We start from the raw sequence: 20,464 nt of genomic DNA on the forward strand, positions 1-20,464 counted from the left end.
CATGGCCTACTCCTCCACTTTACCTAATTGTTCAAGTGTACATTTATACAAATATGCAAATTGTTAACCTTTATCCTTGTCAATATCAATTTTTTTTATCATCTTCTTAAGTCCAGTGCAGGAGTGCAATGGCACAATCTCGGCTCACCCTGCAAACTCCACCTCCAGGGTTCAAGCAATTCTCCTGCCTCAGCCTCCCGAGTAGCTGGGATTACAGGCATGCACCATCACCCCCAGCTAATTTTGTATTTTTAGTAGAGACGGGGTTTCTCCATGTTGGTCAGGCTGGTCTCGAACTCCCGACCACAGGTGATCCGCCCGCCTCGGCTTCCCAAAGTGCTGGGATTACAAGTGTGAGCCACCGTGCCTGGCCCATCCTCCACTCTTTTCAGTGAGGTTGTTTCATACCTGTATCATACCAGATAGGTTATGTTGTCACAATATGCATTCCATCTGGGATTTCCCCCAATCTCTGTTTTAATCACTTGCTATTCTCCCTGTTGGTGAGGGAGGGATTTGTACCCTAGGGTAATGAGGATGACCGAACACATAACACCCAACACAGAACAGATGATGTGAACAGCAGTCTATTAGTTACATATACTCACGGCCTGGAAAAGAACACTGCATACCACTCAGGGCCACACTCTGCATTCAGGAGTAGAATGAACAATCAAGCTGTGGGAGGCAGGCTCTGTGGTATCAAGAGGATGTGGTGCTCCTGGTTCCTGTGGAGGATGTAATTGGTTGTTTGAGTAATTCCAAGAGCTGGCAGGAAACTGAAACCCGCTCCTCAGGGATTGGCAGGAACTTTGCCTGGTCCATTTGACAAAGAGGGTTGTTTGGCTGGGGGAGCTTACACATGGGAGCAGAGTGGGGAGGAGAACTTAACACTAGGCATTTCAAGGCCCTCCCAGTTTTACCAGATGTCAAGACAACGCGTAATATTGAGCCTTAATTTTAGGCCTTACATCACAACCACAACCTCCAAAATGTTTTATGGGGTGTTTTGTTTTGTTTTTTAGACAGGGTCTCACTGTGTAGCCCTGACTAGAGTGTAGTGACATGATCACGGCTCACTACAGTCTCAATCTCTCGGGCTCATCTGATCCTCCCAGTTCAGCCTCCTGAGTAGCTGGGACTACAGGAACACACCACCATGCCCGGCTCATTTGTTGTATGTTTTGTAGAGACAGGGTTTCGCCATTTTGCCCAGGCTGGTCTTGAACTCCTGGGCTCAAGCGATTTGCCCACTTCAGTCTCCCAAAGTGCTGAGATTACAGGCATGAGCCACCACGCCCAGCCCAAAATGATTTTTTTTAAGGATGTGCATACTTTAAGGTTCACTTTGTGCTATAAAGTTCTGTAGGTTTTGACAACCGTATAATGTCATATATCCACTATTACAGTATCATATAGAATAGCTTCATCACCCTAAAATAATAATCCCCTGTGCTTCACCTATTTAACCCTTCACCTCTTTTTACTATCTCTATAGTTTGCCTTTTTCAGAATGTCATATAATTGGACTCATACAGTATATAGTCTTTTCAGACTGGCTTATTTCCCTTAGCAATGTGCATTTAAGGATCATCCATATCTTTTCTGACAGCCTCAGATGCTTTTGCAATAATCAAATATAAGATATAAAAACATTTAAGCAAGATTGGTCTCCACTTGAATATATTTTTTCAAACACTTGAAAATAGTTTATACTTTTTAAAGGAATCTTACAATAGTGTAGTTTTGTCAAATATTACATTAAATGTATATTTCTCTTTTTTGAGACGGAGTCTCACTCTGTAGTCAGGCTGGAGTGCAGTGGCATGATTTCGGCTCATTGCAACTTCTACTTCCCAGGTTCAAGTGATTCTCATGCCTCAGCCTCCCGAGTAGCTGGGACTACAGGCAAGAGCCACCACACCTGGCTAATGTTTTTGTATCTTTAGCAGAGATAGGGTTTCACCATCTTGGCCAGGATGGTCTTGATCTCTTGACGTCGTGATCTGCCTGCCTCGGCCTTCCAAAGTACTGGGATTATAGGTGTGAGCCACAGCACCCAGCCCATTAACTGTATATTTCAAGATAAAATACTCCAAAGAACTAAGCAATTATATAGCTTTGGTGGTTTCAGTAATTAATAATGTAAGAAAGAAAAGATAAAGACCTAATTATTTTTCTTTTTCTGTAAAGAACATTATTCCTTATGTAATGCTATGGTGTGAATGTTTGCATCCTGCCAAAATTCAGATGTTGAAACCTAACCCTCAATGATATTAACAGGTGGGACCTTTGGGAGGTGATTAGATCATGAGAACTTTGCTCTTGTGAATGGGATTTAATGGCCTTATTAAAATGGTCCCAGAGAGCTGCTTTTCCCTTCTGTTACATGAGGATAGCAAGAAGAAGGCACCATCTTTGAAGTAGAGAGCCCTTACCAGACACCAAGCCTGTCTGTGCCTTGATATTGATTCACAGCCTCTAGAACTGTGAGCTATACATTTCTATTGTTTATACATTATCCAGCCTAAGACCTTTTGTTATAGCAGCCCAAACAAATTAAGATGCATACATAATCAGTACATGGAATTACTAATTTAATTCTCTCAGTCTTTGTATCTGTTATTTCTCTTACACAGAGTAAAACAATTAAATTCAAATATATTATGAAATGTGTTGAGCTTTTAATTTCAGAAATTAAGTTGGTTTTGCAAGGGAATTTCGCTTTCTTTCTGTTAGGAATTTGTTCAGATATACTTTATTTTTTCTGAAATGGGTCTCGATTGCTTAACTAAGAAATTTTAACACAGAGGATCTTCTAGGTGCTTCATTGGATTACATACACTATAATTGGCCTTTACTAAAAACTTATTTTTTGGTCTGGAATTAAGACTTTATCATGTTTTTTACTTGCTTAGACTTCTATGTTCTTATTATTAATTCAACACAAACTCTCTACCAATTGTCTAAAATATTTCAAGACATTGAAATGCATACAGTGTATTATCAGTTTCATCTTGAACACAGCTATCCTGGAGCTTTCTTACCTGCTTCAGTTGTTTGCCTCCTACTCTCATCTCACAGTTATCATCCAACATTCTTCCTTCAACACCATCCTGGATGTGCCCTTTCTCCTTCTCTTGTGTTGGATTTATTGTTTTCTGTATGCCAAAGTTTTCTTTTTGTGTGTTTTTCTTTTTCTTTGTTTTTCCTCCCTAGTTTTAGGAGAAATGTGTCCCACAAGTAGTTTCATGAGAAAGGCTCAGGGAAGCACATTTTTCTGAGACTATATTTGTTGGAAATCTTTATTCTATTCTTACACTTTATAGTTTGGCTGGATATGTACAGGGTTTTAAGTTGGAAAACATTTCCGTCAGAATTTTGAAGGTATTGCCCCATCGTCTTCTAATTTCTCTTATTCTTTCTTTTCAAAGACAAGTTTACTAAAGTATAGTTTACATACAGTAAAATTCACCCAGCCGGGCGTGGTGGCTCATGCCTGTAATCCCAGCACTTTGGGAGGCCAAGGTGGGCAGATCACGAGGTCAGGAGTTCAAGACCAGCCTGGCCAACACAGTGAAATCTCGTCTCTACTAAAAATAGAAAAACTTAGCCCGGCATGGTGGCAGCCTCCCAGCTACTTGGGAGGCTGAGGCAGCAGAACTGCTTGAACCCAGGAGGCAGAGGTTGCAGTGAGCTGATATTGCGCATTGCACAGCCTGGGCGAGACTCTATCTCCAAAAAAAATGCGAGACTCCATCTCCAAAAAAAAAAAAAAAAATTAGTAAAATTCACCCTTTCTAGGTGTAGAGTTTTATATATAGATATATGTATGTATACATATGTGTGCATATATATGTGTGTGTATATATGTGTATATATGTGTGTGTGTATATATATATATTTTTTTCTTTAAGTAAAGACAGAGTCTCACCATGTTGCTCAGGCTTGTCTCGAACTCCTGAGCACAAGTAATCCTCCTGCCTTGGCCTCCCTGCTAGGATTACAGATGCAAGCCACCCTGCCTGGCCTAAGTATAGAGTTCTACAAGTTTTGAAAAATGTATATAGTTGTGGCCAGGTGCAGTGGCTCATGCCTGTAATCCCAGCACTTTTGGAGGCCAAGGCGGGCAGATCACCTGAGGTCAGGAGTTCGAGACCAGCCTGACCAACATGGAGAAACCCCCCTCTTCTACTAAAAATACAAAATTAGCCAGATGTGGTGGCACATGCCTGCAATCCCAGCTACTAGGGAGGCTGAGGCAGGAGAATCACTTGAACTCGGGAGGTGGAGGTTACAGTGAGCCAAGATTGCGCCATTGCACTCCAGCCTGGGCAACAAGAGCGAAACTCTATCTCCAAAAAAAAAAAGAAAAAGAAAGAAAAAAAAGAAAAGAAACTGTATATAGTTGTGTAAATACCACGATAAAGATATAAAATACCTCCATCACCCAAAAATATTCCCTTATGCCTTTTAACTTCTGTCCCTATAGTTTTGCCTTCTTCAGAATGTCATATAAAGCGAATTGTGGCCAGGTACAGTGGCTCATGCCTGTAATCCCAGCATTTTGGGAGGCCAAGGCAGGTGGTCCATTAGATGTCAAGAATGCAAGACCAGGCTGGGCGTGGTGGCTCGCACCTGTAATCCCAGCACTTTGGGAGGCCAAGGCAGGCAGATCAACGAAGGTCAGGAGTTGGAGACCAGCCTGGCCAACATGGCGAAATACTGTTTCTACTAAAAATACAAAAATTAGCCGGACCTGGTCGTGGGTGCCTGTAATCCTAGCTACTAGGGAGGCTGAGGCAGGAGAATTGCTTGAACCCAGGAGGCAGAAGTTGCAATGAGCGAGATCATACCATTGCACTCAAGCCTGGGCAACAGAGCGAGACTCCATCTCAAAAAAAAAAAAAAAAGAGTTCAAGACCAGCCTGGCCAATATGGTGAAATCCTGTCTCTACTAAAAATACAAAAATTAGGTGGGCGTGGAGCTGAGCACCTATAATCCTAGATGCTCCAGAGGCTGAGACAGGAGAATTGCTTGAACCCAGAAGGCAGAGGCTTCAGTGAGTCAAGACCTCGCCACTGCACTCTAGTCTGGGAGACAGAGCAAGACTCTGTCTGAAAAAGAAAAAAAGGACCTGTATAGTGTGTAGCCCTTTGTATCCAACTCCTTTCAGTTAGTATAATCCTTTTGTTTTGAGACTCATCCATATTGTGTTGCATGTATCAGTAGTTCATTTATCTTTATTGATGAATAGTATTCCATTGTATGCATATACCAAAACTTATTTGTCCATTCTCTACTTATAATGTTTAAGTTGTTTCCAGTTCTTGGAGCAGGAATAGTCTGCTATAAACATTCACACACAAAACTCTGTGTTTTCATTTTTCTTGAGTAAATATAGTTAAGACTGGGATTGCTGGGGTTGTATAGTAAATGTATTGTTCACTTTATAAGAAACAGCCACATTTAAATAATTTCTATTTCAATAGTTTTTGGGGTCTAGGTGGTTTCTGGTTACATGGATACGTTCTTTAGTGGTGATTTCTGAAACTTTAGCACACCCATCACCCAATCAGTGTACAGCGTACCCAATGTGTAGTCTTTTATACCTAATTTTCCTCCTGAACTTCCCTAATAAGTCCCCAAAGTCCATCACATCATTCTTATGCGTTTGCATCCTCATAGATTAGCTCCCACTTATAAGTGAGAACATATATTTGGTTTTTCCTTCCTGAGTTACTTCACTTAGAATAATGGCCACTAGCTCCATCCAAGTTGCTGCAAAAGACATTATTTCATTCCTTTTTATGACTGAGTAGTATTCCACTGTGTATATATAACACATTTTCTTTATCCATTCGTTCGTTGATGGGCACTTAGGTTGGTTGTCTTTGCAATTGAGAATTGTGAGAAACAGCCAAATTTTTTTTCAAAATGGCCGTATCATTTTTCATTTCTACCAGCAAAGAATTTCTCATTGGCACTTGATATTGTCATTGTTTATTTTTTATTTTAGCCATTCTAGGAGATGTGCAGTACTATTCCATTGTATTTCAATTTGCATTTCCCTAAGGATTAATGATGTTGAGCATCTTTGCATCTGTTTATTTGCCATGCATATTTATTATTTGATGAACTATCTTTTCAAATCTTTTGCCCATTTAAAAAAATTGGTTTTGGCCGGGCGCGGTGGCTCAAGCCTGTAATCCCAGAACTTTGGGAGGCCAAGACAGGCAGATCACGAGGTCAGGAGATCAAGACCATCCTGGCTAACACGATGAAACACCATCTCTACTAAAAATACAAAAAAAAAAAAATTAGCCGGGCGTGGTGATGGGTGCCTATAGTTCCAACTACTCAGGAGGCTGAGGCAGGAGAATGGCATGAACCTGGGAGGCAGAGCTTGCAGTGAGCCAAGATCAAGATCATGCCACTGCACTCCAACCTGGGCCACAGAGCGAGACTCTGTCTCAAAAAAAAAAAAAAAAAGTTTTTTGTTTGTTTTTTGTTTCCTTCCTTCTCTCTCTCTCTCTCTTTCTTTCTTTTGATAGAGTCTCGCTCTGTGCAGGGGCATGATCTCCGCTCACTGCAACCTCTGGCTCCCAGGTTCAAGCGATTCTTCAGCCTCAGTCTCCTGAGTAGCTGGGACTACAGGTGCATGCCACCACGCCCGGCTAATTTTTGTGTTTTTAGTAGAGGCGGGGCTTCACCATATCGGCCAGGCTGGTCTCGAACTTCTGACCTCATTATCCGCCTGCCTTGGCCTCCCAAAGTGTTGGGATTACAGGCGTGAGCCACCACGCCCGGCCAAAAAATTTGTGTTTTTTGTTTTTTGTGTTTTTTTGAGACAGAGTCTCGCTCTGTCGCCCAGGCTGGAGTGCAGTGGCCGGATCTCAGCTCACTGCAAGCTCCACCTCCTGGGTTCACGCCATTCTCCTGCCTCAGCCTCCCGAGTAGCTGGGACTACAGGCGCCCACCAACACGCCCGGCTAGTTTTTTGTATTTTTTTAATAGAGACGGGGTTTCACCGTGTTAGCCAGGATGGTCTTGATCTCCTGACCTCGTGATCCGCCCGTCTCAGCCTCCCAAAGTGCTGGGATTACAGGCTTGAGCCACCGCGCTCGGCCTAAAAATTGTTTTGTTTTAAAAAAAAATCTAGTTCTTTGGAATACAAGTCGCTTGTCATATATTTATATAAATACACATCATCTATGTTCAATACATATATGTATATAAATATATGTATTTATATATTTTCTCCAAACCTGTCTTTTATTTTCTTGTGTCTTTTGAAAAACAGAGGGTTTAGTTTTCATAAAGCCCAATGTATCACTTAAAAAAATAGATAATGCTTTTTATGTCATATCTAAGAAATCTTTGGCTAACCCAAAGTCACAAAGATTTTCTCCTGTTTTTCTCATAAGTTTTTAGAATTTTAGATTTTACATTTATATCATTGATCCATCCTGACTTAGTGGTACAAGTCAAGGTTTGAGAGTCTTTTAATTTTATTAAAAGCGTTCTTCCTGTTCACCTGCAGTTCCATTCAGAGATTCTACTTATTTATTTATTTAACTCTGCTAAGTCTCAGAACAGAGACTCTATTTTTATTTTATCTTTGCATATGGATGTCTAGTTGTTCCAGCACCATTTGTTGAAAAAATTATTCTTTCTTGATTGAATTACCTTGGCATCTTTGTCAAAAATCAATGACCATATATGTGTGAGCCTATATTTGGACTCTATTATGTTTCACTGATCTATTTATTTATTATTATACCAATACTCACTATCTTGACTACTGAAGCTTTATAGTAAAGCCTTGGTTGTTTTTATTTGTTTGTTTGTTTGAAGAGCTGTTTTACTACTTTCATTAATATGTGCCATAATTTATTTAACTCAACCTCAACCTCTAGTTAGGGGATTTAGTTGTTTCTGCTTTTCTTTTTGTTTTTTTCTTTTTTCTTTTTTTTTGAGATGGAGTTTTGCTCTTGTTGCCCAGGCTGGAGTGCAATGGTATGATCTTGGCTCACTGCAACCTCCACCTCCTGGGTTCAAGCAATTCTCCTGTCTCAGCCTCCTAAGTAGCTGGGATTACAGGTGCCCACCACTACGGCCAGCTAATTTTGGGTGTTTTTAGTAGAGAGGGAGTTTCACCACATTGGCCAGCCTGGACTCCTGACCTCAGGTTATCCACCCACCTCAGCCTCCCAAAGTGCTAGGATTACAAGTGTGAGCCACCATGCCTGGCCTTCAGTTTTCACTTTTGTTGCCCAGGCTGGAGTGCAATGGAGGTGTGATCTCAGCTCACTGCAGCTCTGCCTCCTGGGTTCAAGCAATTGTCCTGCTTCAGCCTCCCAAGTAGCTGGGATTACAGGTGCCTGCTAACATGCCCGGCTAATTTGTTGTATTTTTAGTAGAGATGTGGGTTTTCACCATGTTGGGTAGGCTGGTCTTCTAGTGATCTACCCACCTCAGCCTCCCAAAGTTCTGGGATTACAGGCATGAGCTATACCCTGGAATCTCACTCTGTCACCCAGGTTGGAGTGCAGTGGCATGCTCACGGCTGCAGCCTCAACCTCCTGGGCTCAAGCGATCCTCTCACCTCAGCCTCCCTGGTAGCTGGGGCTGCAGGTATGTGCTATGATGCCTGGCTAAATTTTGTATTTTTTGTGGAGATGGGGTTTCGTCATGTTCAGGCTGGTCTTGAACTTCTGGGTTCAAGCAATCTGTCCACCTTGGCCTCCCATAGTGCTGGGATTACAGGCATGAGCCACCACATCCTGTAATCCCAGCACAGTTGCTCTACTTTCTTGTATTATAAATAATACAGCAACACATTTCCATGGGTAAAACATCGTGTCTTTGTGATAGTGCACATGTTTAGAGTTGGGAATGCTGGTCCAATGTTTCCCAAAATTTCCTCCTAGTTATTAGGGCTAATTTCAGGTCCAGACCCACTTGCATCACCTGAATCATGTAATCAACCAAGTTGTGGGTGGCTGTGTTCTAAGGCACTATGTCTGATCTTAAATAGTATGCCTTAGCTGCTAGCTCTATGTTAAAGATTCCCTACTTTCTTGCCTCTTTGGTCAGTTCATGCAAGCTATAGAAGGGTACTTCCTTAATGAAACAAATATAAGATGCCCTTTTAGAGTTGAGAAAGTGTGTGTCACGTCATCAGGGATAGTCTGCCTGTTTGACAATTATTTTTGATCATTAGCAAACCAATGTTCAAACAAGTTTTGATTGGGAGTGAATTAATCACTTTGCTGATTAACCACTGAGGCAAGTTGTAAAACTATTCTCAGTCTGTTTGGGCTGCTGTAACAAAATACCATAAACTGGGTAGACTGTTCTGTTAGGCTATGCTTGCATTTCTATAAATAAATACCTGAGATTGGGTAATTTATAAAGAAAAGAGGCTTCATTAGCTCATAGTTCTGCAGGCTGTACAGGAAACATGGCAACGACATTTGCTTGGCTTCTGGGGAGGCCTCAAGGAGCTTTTACTCATGGTGGAAACCAAAGCGGGAGCAGGCATCTTTCATGGTAGGACAGGAGCACGTGAGAGTGGTGGAGGTGCCACATGCTTTCAAACGACCAGATCTCATGAGAATTCACTATCTAGAGGATGGTACCAAGCCATGAGGGGTCCACCCCTCATGACCCAAATACCTCCCATCCGGGTCCACTTCCACCATTGGGGATTACTGTTGAACATGAAATTTGGTGGAGACATATATTCAAATGATACTATATATTCATATATATATTCAAGCTATTTCAATTATATACAAAAGAAATGTATTTCTCACAGTTCTGGAGGCTGGGAAGTCCAAGTTCAAGGCATAGGCAGATTCAGTGTCTAGAGAGGGCCATTTCTGCTTCCAGGATGGTGCCTTGAATACTGCATCATTACAAATGCTGTGTCTTCACATGGTGGAAGCGATAGAAAGACAAAAGCGGACAAATGCTATTTCCTTATGTGATGGAAGGCTTAGGGCAAACAGGGCCACACTGGGTGTGAAGCCTGTTTTATAAAGTCCTTGTTTACATTCATGGGGACAGCCCTCATGACCTCACTACCTCCTAAAGGCCCCACCCCTCAATGCTAGAATAATGGGACATTAAGTTTCCACTTGAATTTTGGAGTGAGCTATTGTTAGAATATTTATCCCCATCAAAATGTAAGTTGAAATTTAATTGTCATTATAATGGTGTTAAGTGGGACCTTTAAGAGGTGATCCTGGCTGGGCAAGGTGGCTCACACTTGGAATCCCAGCACTTTGGGAGACTAAGGTGGGTGGATCACTTGAGGTCAGGAGTTCGAGACTAGCCTGACCAACATGGTGAAACCCCATCTCTGCAAAAAAAAAAAAAAAAAAAAATTGCTGGGTGTGGTGGCATGTGCTGTAGTACCAACTACTTGGGAGGCTGAGCCAGGAGAATTGCTTGAACTAGGCAGGTGGAGATTGCAGTGAGCCAAGATGACACCACTGCACTCCAGCCTCGGTGACAGAGCGAGACTCCATCTCAAAAACAAACAAAAAAGAAGGGGTGATCCTACCCTCATGAGTGGAATTAATAAGGGTGAATTCAGCCTCCTTTTGTCTCTCTTGCCCTTCTTTCTTCTGCCATATGAAGATGCAGTAAGAAGGTCCACACCAGCTGCCTGCACCTTGATCTTAGACTTCCAGTCTCTAAAACTGTAACAGTATAAATTCCTGTTCTTTGTAAAGTACCCAGTCTCAGGTATTCTGTTATAGCAGCAAAAAACAGACTAAGACAAAGGAACACAAACATACAAACCATAGCAAGCTCTAAGCTGTATTCAAATGATATTTGGGACCAGGCACAATGACTCACACCTGTAATCCCAGCACTTTGGGAGGCCGAGGCGGGCGGATCACCTGAAGTCGGGAGTTCGAGACCAGCCTGATCAACATGGAGAAACCCCATCTCTACTAAAAATACAAAATTAGCCGGGCGTGATGGTGTATGCCTGTAATTCTAGCTACTCGGGAGGCTGAGGCAGGAGAATCGCTTGAACCTGGGAGGCAGAGGTTGCAGGGTGAGCCGAGATCATGCCATTGCACTCTTGCCTGGGCAACAAGAGCAAAACTCCATCTCAAAACAAAACAAAACAAAAAAGATAATTGGTAAACGTCAGAAAGGGGCCTGCCATTCCTCTCATTCCTCCAGGGCTAGGCTTCTACAATGTGGGTGGCTTCTCCGGCATTAGGCTCCTGCCATGTGCACTGACCAGAGGCACCTCGTGACTACAAGCTTCCCAGAGAACCTTTTTGAGCAGCTTCACAGCAGAATGCTGTTGACAAGGCAGCTCCTTGGTGCCACTGGTGCTCCTTCTGGTGGTTTTCCAGGATGTCCCAGGGGCAAGACACATCATCTAGTGAGCTATGTTGCACTTTTCCTGACATCTAGATCTCAGCTCTGGGGATGAGGAAGACTCTTCTTTGGGTGCTCTATCTCAGCTCCAGGGGCAGTGGCTACTCCATTTCTGCTTTCTCTTTATTCTATAGAGTTCTCTTTAACTTTTAATACCCAGTCTCTCATTACCTGAATCCCTTAAACTTTTCATGTTCAAGTTACTCTGTTGTTTTTTTCTTGTCACTGAACTCTGATACGCTGTTTTTATTAGATGTTTAAATGTTTTTTATTTTACATTCTGCTGCTGACCAGAGAAATGTTTAAATTTTTATACACTACATGTTATTTATATGTATGTAGTGAATTACCGTGTTTTAGTCCAATAACTAAGGTGTTTTTTGTTGTTGGTTTTTTGTTTGTTTTTTGAGACAGAGTTTTGCTCTGTTACCCAGGCTGGAGTGCAGTGGCGCGATCTCATTTCACTACAACCTCTGCCTCCTGAGTTCAAGCAATTCTCATGCCTCAGTCTCCCGAGTAGCTGGGATTACAGCTGCTTGCCTTCACACCCAGCTAATTTTTGTATTTTTAGTAGAGATGGGGTTTCAGCATGTTGTCCTGGCTGGTCTCAAACTCCTGAGCTCAGGCAATCTGTCTGCCTTGGCCTCTCAAAGTGCTGGGACTACAGGCGTGAGCTACCATGGCTGGCCCAAGGTTTACCTATTGCAAAGAAATAAGAAAATCTTGGTTATTGGACTAACGCATGGTCGTTCACTACATACATCTAGTGCCTGTCTATGCTTGCATCGACAGATTTTCAACATTGGTCTGCACTCAAGACATTGAAAAATGCCAGAAGGCAGAATGTGATACTATCCTTAAAACTCCAGGTAGTTCATCTATTCGGACCCCAAGAGTTGTCTCTCTGACAAATATGAAATCTATTCAAATTTTAACTGTTCAAAAATGTTAAAACTTGAGGATTTTACTCCACAATATGTGCTCTTCTAGAACCTTTCCTGTGGTAGTGGGGGGATCAGAAAAGGGCAGATTTGATCTAATCACAGTTATTAGAAAATGGCTTGCTATTACCTTTTAGATGAGCTAACCCAATGCTAAAATTATTATTATTGAGACAGAATCTCACTCTGTCGCACAGGCTGGAGTGCAGTGGCAAGATCTCGGCTCACTGCAACCTCCGCCTCCCAGGTTCAAGCAGTTCTTCTGCCTCAGCCTCCTGAATAGATGGGACTATGGGGCGCGCCACCAAGCCCAGCTAATTTTTGTATTTTTTAGTAGAGATGGGGTTTCAACATATTGACCAGGGTGGTCTCGAACTCCTGACCTCATGATCTGCCTGCCTCAGCCTCCCAAAGTGCTGGGATTACAGGCGTGAGCCACCGCGCCTGGCCCAATGCTAAAATTATTATATGTATTAATGGTGTCTTAGATCTCTGTACTTTATGGCTTATAATTAGCATTGTGATTCCACATCTAGGCCATATCCTAGTATGGATTCTATTTAAGACAAATTTGCTGCAAAATAATATTTCATTGTACAATATCTTTATTAAAGGAATGCATTCCAGCAACACTGTCACCATCTTTATTACTAAAGAAATACATCCCTTTAACAAATAATCTGTATCTTAGTTTTTTCCTTTCCAAAATAAATGGTGTATATCAACTCTCGTACGATTCTAAAAGCATTGTGCTGTGCTGCCTCACAGGGGTATGTTCCCAGAGGTTTCTCTCTAGAGCAATCCTAATAGGACAATTGTTCTCTCTGAGGCTTCTTGCTTCCCATCTCTCCTCCCTTGGGGAACTGCTGCTTCTCTGTAGTTTGCTTCCCTGTGACACAGGGACCATAGTTTCTGCTCTAATTACACCTTTTCCACTCTGAGGTAGCTGAACCATATACTACATTGCCTCAGTCCTGTTCACCCATGGTGATTCTTTTCCATTTGCCACCTGGCCTCTTCTCTTCCTCCTCAGTCACTTTGTTTTTTTGGGTTTTTTTTTTCGGTTTTTTTTTTTTTTTTTTTTTTGAGAGACAGAGTCTTGCTCTGTCGCCCAGGCTGGAGTACAGTGACAGAATCTCAGCTCACTGCAACCTCTGCCTCCTGGGCTCAAGCAATTCTCCTGCCTCAGCCTCCCAAGTAGCTGAGATTACAGATGTGTGCCACTGCACCTGGCTAATTTTTATATTTTTAGTAGAGACGGGGTTTCGCATGTTGTCCAGGCTGGTCTCAAACTCCTGACCTCAGGTGATCCACCCACCTCAGACTCCCACAGTGTGTGGGATTACAGGTGTGAGCCACTGCGCCCAAAACGCTCCTCAGTCACTTCTAACAATTGTCCTCACTTGAGGAAGCTGGCCTTTCTCCTGTACCCTGTTTTACCAGTTGTCTTTTTAAAAAGTAACTTTCCTCCAAATAACTTACTAATTTTATTCATATAGCACTCCTCAGGAGCTCAAATAATTTTAATCATTTTTTAAGGCAAAGAAAATACTTTTTACATTTGCTAGGTGTTTATTTGCAGAGCTACATAAATGTAACACCATTAGAATGGGATTCTTCCTACTTTGGGAAACTACCAAAATAGTCACATACACTCTCACACACATATACGCCAAAGAAAATATATCCAAGAACGTGGTCACAGTTTTCAGCTTTTATCATTTAAAAAAAAATTTTTATATCCCAGCCCTCACATGTAAGACTGGTCAGTTTTTAGAATCCTCAGCCATATCAAGGATATAGAAGGGGTCCAGGATAGAGACCAATGAAGAAATTTCTTTGAAGAGAATTGTAAGTGCTCAATTCAGCCTTCTTGGACAAAGGAATTACTCCCTTCTACTTTGAAACCCAGTGAACGTCAAGGAAACCCTTCAGAGAACTTTGAAATGTGTTTTCTACAACCATTTAGTTGGGGAGCCCAGAGAGGGCTGCTGCCATGCGATCTCCCTGAACTTGTTTATTTTTTCAGGCCAGGGATGTGGGAATGTTTCCTGAGGACCAGATGTGTGACACTCAGGACACAGTCAGCATTAAATAGCCTCCAGAAGTAAAGAAAACCTCAGGACAGAGGCTGGATACTAGGGGCTAGGAAATAATTACAGACTTTTTTTTTTTTTTTTTTTTTTTTTGAGACAGGGACTCTCTTTGTCACCCAGGCTGGAGTGCAGTGGCACAATCAAGGCTCACTGTCGCCTTGACCTCCCAGACTCATGTGATCCTTCCACCTCAGCCCCCTGAGTAGCTGGGACTACAGGCACACACCACCATGCCCGGCTAACTTTTCTGTATTTTTAATAGAGAAGAGGTTTCACCAGGTTGCCCAGGCTGGTCTCAAACTCTTGGGCTCAAGCGAATGGCACCTCTGAGCCTCCCCAAGTGCTGAGACGACAGGTAGGAGCCTCCGAACCTGGCAGAAGACTATTTTAAATTGAGATGGGTCCATCAGATACCAGGGAACTACAGGAGAGGTAACCCAGCAGAGAACCTCCAAAGAGGTCATACAAATGCCTGAGAGAGAAAAAGTCGGTTTAATTATCTGCAGTGTCCAGGGATTATGAAGCCAGCCAGCCAAGGAAGAACCACCCCATCTCCTCACTCCTCACCTTTCATACCTCCAGTCTACACTTTAATCCCACTGAGGAGTTAACTTGCAGTTCACAGTTCCAGAAAAGTATAAGGAGAAAGCTGAAATCAGAGGCATCATGCCCTCTCCACTGCCAGCTTGCGGTTTAAAGCAGGCCCGAGCTGGAAGAAGTGAGTTAAGATTATGTTCTGATGATTACATAGGACTGCACATATTACTTATTGAAATAAAACTGTTTTCGCAACCAATCATGATGAAGATATTTTCTGTTATCTGTGAGTAATCTAAAAATGTATGGGTCAGGTCAAGTCTTCATCCTAGGGCACCAGGGTATACTCCCACCATATAAAGACACAAAAGTAAAAGCAATATTTTAATCTCAATCCAATCCACACATGATGCTTATTCTACATACTCATGTACATGAGAACCATTTTTTCACTGCAAATTTTCTTGTCAAAACATCCTTCTGCTTACAAGGAAGATTTTGCTTAAGTCCTTCCTTTTTTTTTTTTTTTTTTGAGATGGAGTCTCGCTCTGTCACCCAGGCTGGAGTGCAATGGCATTATCTCAGCTCACTGCAACCTCTGCCCCTCTAGGCTCAAGCGATTCTCTTGCCTCAGCCTCCTGAGTAGCTGGGATTATAGGCATGCACCACCACGCCTGGCCAGTCCTTCCATTCTTAGTTCCTGAGGTTATTCATAGTCTTCGCCCTGTGCTTCTCTTGTATTATGATCCAACTCCTTCGTTAAAAAACAAAACAAAAAAACACCTAAATATAATCCAAATGTGAAATAGCCTCTTTCTCCGAAACAAATTCTTCAGTAAAATAATTCTATAACATATTAGTTTGCTTTTGTTACATGAAGTTATGCCATTATAAAGGAAAGTTTCAATTACAGGCAAGGTTAAACTCTGCAAGCAACCCAAAACTCAAAAAGGGCTGAATAAGTCAATCAGGTAAAGACAAAAGAATGGCTCCTTATCATTCAGCTTTCTTAACCACCTTTCTAAAGGTTCCTCCATCCCCACTGTCTATTATGCTCATGGTATCCTTGTCTTTACACACTTATCACTATCTGTAACTGCCTATTATGTCACCTTCCACATACATACATATAGTACATGCATACATGATTGAAATGTCAGAGCAGGGTCTTTGTCTTGTTTTCCACTTAAAAGTTTCTGGGCATAGAATAGCTTTTGACACATAGTGGTCACTAAATAGGTATTTGCTTCATGAATGAAGGGCACCATTTAGTCAGTAAAAATAAAAGCGAACCACAGAATAGGTAAACTTCTGAGTGTCTAGTGTTGTCTTTAAACTAAGCTCCCCATTCCTCACTGCCCAGTCTCCCGACCTCTTGGCAAACTGGTTTTTCTTTGATGCTCTAACATGCGAGAGGTTTATGAAAAGTAAACACTAGCCTAAATTTTGCCAAATCCAGAATTTTAAAATATATCTTCATTCTCTTTGGCCTCAGCCACATGTGACCGATTGCCCCTCTCAAACAATCTCCTTTCTTGGTTTGTGTGACTACGTCCAATTCTAGTTCCCTGAGCTAATTCTGCAACCACTTAAGTCAACTGTCAACTTTAAGAGGGCAGGAACCACATCTGGTTTTGCTCCCACTGTATCTCTAACATGGCTTGGCACACAGTAGGTGCACCACACATACATATGTGAACAAATGAACTTCTCCCTCTCTCTACTTCTGTCTCCAATGGACAACTCCCCACATCTTACTTTGAGCCTCTAAATTATCTTTTGTTTTTGGAGTCTGTAAATTTACAAATGATTTCCATCAATACTAAATCAAGGATAGTTACTGAAGTTCATTGATGAACTCAAGTTCTCTTGCTTACTCTTGACTTCTAAATGCCTATCAAATCTCATTATTACCTCATTTCCATGCTTATATTTTTACCATTCTAACTCTTAAAATCAGTTTCCATTCACAATTGTTACTTCCAAATGTAGATATCCAGTCCTGACTTTCCAACTCAACTGCTTCCTAAACACTTCCCTCCCTCCTGGTGTCCCCACAGGCATGTCAATAAAACCCAACTTTACTATTTTCCCCTTATTACCTCTTTTGTATATTCCTTATCATTCTATATCTCAATGGAGCAACCACCTCCTCCCTTGCTTTTGTCCAGAAACCTAAGGCATCCCAAAACACCTGTCTCCCTGTTATTTTTGAGGCTAGCTGTATTAGACACAATGCTATTGTTACATATATGATCTCATGTAATCCTCACACACCTTATGAGATGTAGAAAATCATACAGAAAGAGGAGCTTGGAAGTTAGCTACTCACTTGCACATTCAAGTTTTAGCTGAGAGAACTCCCCAACAGCCCCACAGCCACTGCCTTAGTCTGAGTCATGATTTTCACATGAACTATTTAAGAATCTGTTACCTAGTTTGCAGCTTCAAGACTCATCACATGCACACTAACACTTTCCACATTCATCTTGCTAAACAACTATTCCTAACATGCTGCTTTAAATCCTCCATAATTTGTCAAGACAAATTCTTCATAATCTGATCGCTGCTTTTCCCTCAATTCTTTTCTTACCAACCCTACATCCACCTTCTTCTAATCTGACAACCAGGGTGTCTGCAGTTTCATAGCTATGCCCTCCTCTGACTGGTTACCCTTATGTCAGCTGTTTCATTGCTGGCAAAGCCACTTACCTCCTCTCTCATCACGATTTCTTCAAGTCTTCCCTGGTTCAGCTTAAATCTTAGCCTGGCTTCACCTATTAAGTGACAAACTCCTTTCCAATGCTCTCACAGCAACTGGTGCATTTATCCATCATTGTGTGTGTGTGTGTATATATATATATGAACAATATGTAATTATCTGTGTCTCAATTAGAGGTGAGGCCTCTGAAGAAATTGTACTTTCAACTTTGGCTCAATAGTTTACTGAATGAATCTGCCCGTTATTACTTTTTATTAAGTGCAGGGCAGTTACTGTGGGAGTTACAATTAAGGTATGGTTCCCAAAGGTTTTCAATGCCATAGACTCAACCTTTCTATTTATTTATTTATTTATTTTTTTGAGGCAGAGTTTCGCTTTTGTTGCCCAGGCTTAAGTGCAATGGCGTGATCTTGGCTCACCGCAAACTCCACGTCCCAGGTTCAAGCCATTCTCCTGCCTCAGCCTCCCGAGCAGCTGGGATTACGGCATGCACTACCACGCCCGGCTAATTTTTTGTATTTTTAGTAGAGACAGGTTTCTCCATGTTGGTCAGGCTGGTCTTGAACTCCTGACCTCAGGTGATCCACCCACCTTGGCCTCCCAAAGTGCTGGGATTACAGGCGTGAACTACCGCACACCACAGATTCAACCTATTAGCCTTTCTAATTTTGTAACTTTACAGAACATAACCAGTTACATGTGTAAACAGGTAGTCTGCTTTATTTGACAGTCGGGGGCAAATCAACCTGACTTTGTGAACTGAGATGGGAGGGAAGCAGGGGCTGGAGGGAGGCTTTTCAGGCAGAGGACAGAGTTGAAAAGCACATGGGGTACTTAGGAAAAATAAATTTAACATTTATTTAACATTAAATTTAATTTTTGCACACCGAAACGCAACACTGCAGAAAAAAGCATAATTTCTGCTGAAAAATTTGAAGTATAATGGGTATTTATACATAACTATAACTTAAGGCAGGACTAAGTGCTGTTAAAGACAAATATTGACAACAGGTGGGGTGTGGTGGCTCGTCCCAGTAATCCCAGCACTTTGAGAGGCGAAGATGAAAGGATCACTTGAACCCAGGAGTCCAAGACCAGCCTGGGCAACAGTTTAACTCCATCTCCAATGCAAAATCCACTGCTTATTTTGTTTCATTTGAAAATTTGGCAGCGATTCTCCTGCCTCAGCCTCCCAAGTAGCTGAGACTAAGGCACATACCACACCCAGCTAAGTTTTGTATTTTTGGTAGAGATGGGGTCTCACCATGTGGGCCAGGGTGGTCTCGATCTCTTGACCTCGTGACCCGCCCACCTCGGCCTCCCAAAGTGCCAGGATTACAGCTGTGAGCCACCACACCTGGCCTCAAGTGTTGTTTACATTGGGGTCAGGGTACTTTCACAGCTTGGGCAACAAGAGTGAAGGTACTTTCACCAGACTGAAAGTCTAGTCTATCTTCAATAGACTATCTTCACTTTAAAGTTTGGTGACGACAGCCAGGCGCAGTGGCTCACGCCTGTAATCCCAGGACTTCGGGAGGCCGAGGCCGGCGGATCACAAAGTCAAGTTTGAGACCAGCCTGGTCAACATGTTGAAACCCAGTCTCAACTAAGAACACAAAAAGAGGCCGGGCGCGGTGGCTCAAGCCTGTAATCCCAGCACTTTGGGAGGCCGAGACGGGCGGATCACGAGGTCAGGAGATCGAGACCATCCTGGCGAACACGGTGAAACCCCGTCTCTACTAAAAAATACAAAAAAACTAGCCGGGCGAGGCGGCGGGCGCCTGTAGTCCCAGCTACTCGGGAGGCTGAGGCAGGAGAATGGCGTAAACCCGGGGGGCGGAGCTTGCAGTGAGCTGAGATCCGGCCACTGCACTCCAGCCTGGGCGACAGAGCCAGACTCCGTCTCAAAAAAAAAAAAAAAAAAAAAAGAACACAAAAAGAATTAGCCGAGTGAAACTCCATCTCTACAAAAAACACAAAAATTAGCCAGGTATGGTGGTGTGCATCTGTAGTCCCAGCTACTCAGAAGGCTGAGGCAGGAGAACCACTTGACTTGAGCCCAGGAATTAAGAGGCTGCAGTGAGCTGGGATTGTGCCATTGCACTGTCTCTAAATAACAAAGGCAATGGCAACTGGACTCTAACCATACATGTTTTTTTTTTTTTCCCTCGAGAGAGTCTCGCTCTGTTGCCCAGGCTGGAGTGCAGTGGCACAATCACGGCTCACCGCAAGCTCCGCCTCCCGGGTTCACGCCATTCTCCTGCCTCAGCCTCCCGAGTAGCTGGGACTACAAGCACCTGCCACCACACCCAGCTAATTTTTTGTATTTTTAGTAGAGACGGGGTTTCACCGTGTTAGCCAGGATGGTCTCGATCTCCTGACCTCGTGATCCACCGGCCTCGGCCTCCCAAAGTGCTGGGATTACAGGTGTGAGCCATTGTGCCCAGCCCTAACCGTGCATCTTTAAAGTATAGTCTCACATCACGGGAAGAAGCCCAAGAGAGATTTAATCAGCAGGGTTTCTTTACCAGTGAATGTTCAGAAGCTGAGACCTGAAGGGTAAATTAGGAGTTAAAATACAGGATGAGAGTAGCAATTAGGTAGCACATTATAAAGCCATTCCAGGTTACACGTAAAACGGATACCCTTCCAAGGCCAGGTTAAGAATCTCAGATGTTCTAGTATTCATGTTCCCTTCAATTGCCCCTGCCCTCTCACTCAGCAGTTGGTTGACTTTGTCCCTTCATTTCTTAAA

General features: G+C 42.6%; 1 long non-coding RNA gene across 1 annotated transcript; it reads right to left on the minus strand.

Annotated features, from left to right (window-relative positions):
• Positions 1-274: 274 nt before the first annotated feature.
• Positions 275-18,117, minus strand: LOC116274886. The gene is made up of 3 exons (XR_004183697.1): positions 15,018-18,117; positions 9,823-9,937; positions 275-728 (listed from the first exon to the last, which is right to left on the minus strand). It is a non-coding gene; the product is annotated as an uncharacterized LOC116274886 (long non-coding RNA).
• Between the last annotated feature and the right edge of the window lie 2,347 nt (positions 18,118-20,464).

Source organism: Papio anubis, chromosome 5 (assembly GCF_008728515.1).
Source record: "Papio anubis isolate 15944 chromosome 5, Panubis1.0, whole genome shotgun sequence".
Lineage (NCBI taxonomy): Eukaryota > Metazoa > Chordata > Mammalia > Primates > Cercopithecidae > Papio > Papio anubis.